Raw genomic sequence first — 6,000 nt, forward strand, 5'->3', positions numbered from 1 at the left:
CTGCGCGGCAATTGGCGAAGACGGCGGCATCACGGGGCGCGCGCGTAGGCAGCACGACTGAGGTGCGACGGGAGGGCCGAAAGGCGTTGGGGCACACGACCGGGGATTTGGGTGAGGAAATGCATGCGGGAGGCGAGGCGGTACTAGCACGGCATCGGCCAGTCTTTAATCGCAGCGGCGGGTAGTGTGCCTGGCGCTACTAGCACGGCATCGGCCAATCTTTAATCGCAGCGGCGGGTAGTGTGCCTGGCGCGGCCGGTGAGGTCTCGGGCGAGATGAGACGGGGCGGAAGGGTCCGAAGGGCGCTTCTGCGCACGATTGGGAAAAAGGCGCGTTGATCCATCTTGTTGCGGCCAGCGACTGGGCGAGGCGGCGCTCGCCGGTGAGGTTGCGCCACGCGGCGGTGGGGCTCTGAACGGGGCGCACGCACGCTCTGGTGCTCTTTGTCCGATAGATCCGCGAAATCCCTTTTTGGGCCCATCTTCCCGCCTCTGGGTCTCCCCATTTCAGAACTGCACCACTTTGACTCCCTTAACAAGAGTTGTAGTACTTAGTCCAAGACAAACTCGGGTAACTGGACCAAGTTCAAAAACATAGTGAATTTGGAGATCCAGGGCCCCAAAGTTTGGAGGAACACTAGTTTCAGGACTTAGAGAAAACAACAGTTTGGCTGGGTTTCAAGGGTCGGGGCCGATTTGAGCTGCAGATTTGGGAATCTTCGGAGGCGAATTGGATCAAGGTCCAATTAACAAAGTTGTAGCAGGAACTTTGTTCTCCAACTTCCATAAAGAGGTTTCTTGACGTTCTACTAAACTTCCCAAAGATAAACCTGTCCCAAGGTGCGAGGTTGGGCTGAAAACAAGACTTAGCCGGTATAGCTCACGAAAGGCTGAGTCAACCAGATTAGGGGATGTGTCTCAAGATTATCATCATCTCCAGCACCATCGAATCCGGTAGGTGCGAGCGACGATGACCAAAACACCCCTTCCCGATCACCGTCTACAGTGCCAGGACTAAAGTCCGATGCGAGCAAGGAAACTACAACAGCTCTCAAGAAGTCGTGACCACCACCTTCCAAGCCAAAGCAACCAAAGGTGAAAGAATCGAGGAAGAAAACAAAGAAGTCTGAACCTATTAAGAAGCTAACAAGTGATATGACTTATGAGGAATTAGAGGCATCACAAGCATATCTAAGGGAGTGGTTTGAAAAAATTGTTGCAGAAAGAAAGCGAAGGAGTTGGAGCCTAAGCCAGTATATCCAACAAAATTAAAGTTTTTTATTGGCCTTAAAAAAGAAGTCAAGAAGATGTTACAATCAAACTATGACCATTCATTAGTTAAGTCTTATCGGAAGAACAAATAAGGAGAGTCGTCATCCAGTTGTACTGTCCCCTAGCTCGAGCAGCAAAATCAGCAAGCAGATAAAGACACTCTAGCTATAGCAGCTATGCCTTTAGAACAACAAATCAAGGTCCATAAGTTTATGGAAGACATAGGTCTCTCGCTTGCTGAAGTTCTAGGATGAGCCGAACTGCCACCTCCAGAAAAGACTGTACCTAAATGGCCCTTCAAGTTAGGCAAGCATTTAGTCAGGCCTGAATTGGTACGGAATCTCTCAACTAAGATGTGTGCAGTTACGCCACACCTCACCTTCCATCGTCACCTAGGGAATGAGCCCGATGCGGACGTGGATGCAAATGCAATTGATATTTGGAGAAATTGTGGCTTAGCGCAAGACCGCGAAGGCGCAGGCCCAAGGCTGTAGAGCCGCCACCATGACTTGTCCTCCAAGCTTCCACGGGCTGCAGCAAACTACGAATCGGTGAGTCCATCAGAAGCATCATGCATTTGGATGAAGTATAAATACATTATAGTAGTAATTACATTATGAAGTATAAATATATTTTTGTTATTTGTATCTTGGAAATATATGCCACCATTTGTTTTCTCACAAGGGTCTCGTAAACTTAGATATGGATCAGGATGCCAGTTCCATGCATGCACAGTAAGCCCTGCCAACTCTTATTCGTACGTCCTATAGCGTCTGCTAGAATTTTGTCTTTTGAACAATTATAAATAGTACTGGAAAATTGACTATTAGTCCCAGTTGGTAGGCCACAAAGCCCTCGAAAAATCATCCAGCATAAATTTTTCGAGACGAAAGGGAGGGTCTTTAGTCCCGGGTCATTCAACTAAGACTAAAGGGGCAGCCATGCCAGGCACGGCACGAGCGCCTTTAGTCCCGGTTGGATAGTTGGTTTTTCCAACCGGGACTAAAGGGCATCCATGCATGCGGATGCATATGTGCCTGCATGGCGCATGCACGCACCCCATTAGTACCCCTTTAGTATTTAAAACTTTTTTAGTAATGCAATCAAACTAGTATTTATACAAATCAAACTAGTATTTAGACAATTACTATATATATACAATTCTTAGTATAATATACAATGCTTATCATATTATACAAATCAAACTAGTATTTATACAATTACTGTGTATACAAAAATTTGTCCTGATCATTCTTAGGATCCTCCCATCGAGGTGTTGCTCGGAGCATCTAATGCTCGTCCGTCATAATGAAATTCTCTATGTGGATTTATCACCTCATCCAAAACGAATCCTATGAGACCTTTACATATTGCCCCTATTCTATCCTTCTCCAAGATGCTATATTGAATATTCCACATCTATAATTTGGAAATATGTGAATGTTACATGAACAATTAAATATAAGGAGCTAGAAAATAATTAACTATTCATAGTTTTATTTACGTACTTTCATCTCATGTGCTCACAGACATAGTATCCACATAGATTATTCCCGGGTTCCTATCTTAAGCACTTCAGTGGGGAAAGAAATAAGTTATGAAATATTTGTGTTATAGAATATACAAAATGTGCAAACTTCATACGTACTGGGAAGTCTGTTTTGAATGTAAGTTTTTCTTTGAATGGACCATTGTGTTTCTCAAGGAATTGTTTCCATGCGCTGCGGATTAAAATAATGAGATACAGCGTTAGGTGAAAATTTAGGAAATAAACTTTTGCATAGAGATAAACGTCCATAATTTTTACAAGTTTAGCATGTCATTAAGGTCTTGGTAGTCCGTCGGTGATTTCCTCAACGAATTGAACACAGTGATGTGGTTTCTATCAATCTCAATTATTGTGGAAACTGTGTATGTAAATGTTCATATTAGAGCTAACTGTTGGCGCTTAAAGTTAGCCGATTGACCCTCAGCGTCGGACACACGACCCGGGAGAATCTTCTTAGCTCCTGTTCGGGTGATTGCCCTGGTACGGTTCGCGCGGCGTGCCAGCCAATCTGACCTGTTGATTGGCAAGGAAGAAAATGTGTCAAATTCCAGGGGTTCTGATCGGCTAAAGCTTCCGATCTCGAAAAGCGTATCAGCGAATCGGCCGGTTTGCTATATGAAGATAATCGGCTATAATACAGTCGACAATCACATAGCGATTGCAAAGGAAACTACTAGAGTAAACTAGACAAGGCTACGAAAGCAACACGTGAAACAGATCTAATCGGCTATATGATAACGATGAATGAAAATAACAATAACAAAGCTGACAGTTCAAATCCCAAGCTGGATAACTGGTGATAAAACTAGAACAACAGATAGAACCTATAATTCTAGTAAATATCGATAACTTGTGAATAAATCTAAACGAAACAACAACGATGCGCCCGAAGTTAAAGCTTAGATATTACTCGATAAACAGAACTTACAGAATCGGCCGGAGATCGTGTCGATGCAGCCCTGCCAACCCGTACGAACTCGTGAAAGAAGAAAAGTATTGGCAAAGTCGCCGACTTGAAAGTAAAGTGCGATGAAAAAAGTAGATTTGTTTGTATTGATTGATGTGTTCTTTTACAAATCTCCAAAGATGGCTATTTATAGCCTGTTACAACCAATTTCCTAATCGACTAGGATCTATCTCTAATTTTAAATGAAAACGAATATTTACAAACACAACTCGTATCGGAGTTGGTTATTGTACTCCCACGGGCCAATCCTTATTTATCTTCTTCCTCTGACCCACTTTAAGCCCATATTGGCCCAATTGCTCCAGCCTTCTAATCGGCTGATCTCCACCAACTCCATCCGCCAAAACATTGAAGCGTCAATCGGCCGATCCCCAACTGTAGCACCAATCGGCCCATTCCCAACCGTGACCTTTCAATCTGCCGCATCGGCCAGCCCTTTCCTTCCTTGATGCCGATTCCATACGTGTCAAAATCTGACGTCAACACATGCCCCCCAGTTTCGGAGTAAAACATAACTTTTACTTCGAAACTCCTTTTTAACTTTTCCTCCGAAAAAAACGCATCAAAAATCTCCTTCCGTTTCGCGGTCTCCTACCTGATGATTGCAATCTTTTCGAAACGGGCGCCTGAGACAACCACTCCCCTGAAATTCGCGTAGACGGCGCGGTAAAAATCCCACCTTTACCCCTTCTCGGACTATCTTTAAATACTGGCACGCCCCGCACTTGTTTTTCACAAGCCAGTAACTTCCTTTCATGGCGCACTAGTTTCCATCTTCTTCCGGCACCCTCTTGGCTTCCAACCACATCTTCCGGCGACCCCCTTTTCATCCGCATTCCGCTTCATCTTCCCAATGGTGGCACCATCAGCAACTCCACTAGCAACAGAGACTCCGCCGGCAGCTCCAACGGCGGCGGCAGCAGCTCCATCGGTGACGGAGGCTCCACCGGCGGCTTCATTAGTGGCGACGGCTCCACCAGCAGCCCCGTCGGCGATGATGACTTTCATCCCGGAGGTACTCATCTGGAACTTTCTCTTTTTACTTTTACCGTCCACGCATTTGTTTTAGATCCATTCTTAGTTTTTCCCTCTTCACCTTTTTTAGGCGGTCAGACACCAAATCACCATTCACCTTTCTGAAGCCCCTGGCCTCATCTGTCTAGGTCCTATGGGGAATCCAGACCCAACCGATCTGATAAACTTAGAGACTCACAGAATCCCGTTTAAACAATCACCAATGGAATCGGACCAGTGGTCGGGCACCTTTAGATCTTGGCCGAATGAAACCCCCGGTTGGAAAGAGTGGTACCAAAGGATAGCCAACTCCAAGAGAGTTCAATGGGACGAGCGAAAAATCGGCCAGTGCATCAATCTTTCTCTGTCTCAGATGGAGAGAAATGAGCCCTTGGTGATAGCAGCCTCCTACTTATGGTCCGACGCCCTCGATGCGTTCCTTTTCGGCCATGGACCTATGACCCCCACTCTGGCCGATGTTGTGATGTTGACCGGCCTCGACATTTCTTCCCCCGGTACCCCCTTCCATTATCTGGTCAAGCTGACCCATCGGCTGGAGACAAAAGGAATCGGCGGGTGGAAGGGGTACATCAAGAACAACATGAAGATCGGGACCGTTTCAAAGAGAGAATACGCAACCTTCCTGATGATGTGGTTGGAGAAACATCTTTTTTGCGGCAGGGCAGTCGGTCTGTCTTCCAATACACAAGCTTTGGCCGAAGCACTATCAAGAGGAGCCTTCATCCCCCTCGGGAAGCATCTACTAGGATCGTCCTATCACATGCTGCACCAAATCGGCGTCAAACTATCCAAGGGAGAGCCGATTGGAAACCCAGGTGGCCCCTAGTGGTTTATCAATCTCTGGCTCAATTTGTATATGAGCAAGATCTCACAGCATCGGGTGGAGCACATGACATTCCCCAACTTTGAGTCAGAAGAAAACCCCACCGTACGGCGCCGATGCACTTCTTTCAGCAAAGCAGCATCAGTCTTCCCTGGTTGCGAGCTCACTGCCACCAAAGTAGCCAAATATTTCAGATGTTTTTACAACGGCTTCAGTGAAGAAACCACCAGCTGGTACCCGTATTAGAGGACAGAGCCGCTTTTTGAGCTCCCCTTCTGTTACGATTCGACGTCCAACACCTTTGATAATGATATCACGAACATCTTGATCAAACCAGGGATCTTACCAGTGAACT

Source organism: Setaria viridis, chromosome 8 (assembly GCF_005286985.2).
Source record: "Setaria viridis chromosome 8, Setaria_viridis_v4.0, whole genome shotgun sequence".
In the NCBI taxonomy this organism is placed as follows: Eukaryota; Viridiplantae; Streptophyta; class Magnoliopsida; order Poales; family Poaceae; genus Setaria; species Setaria viridis.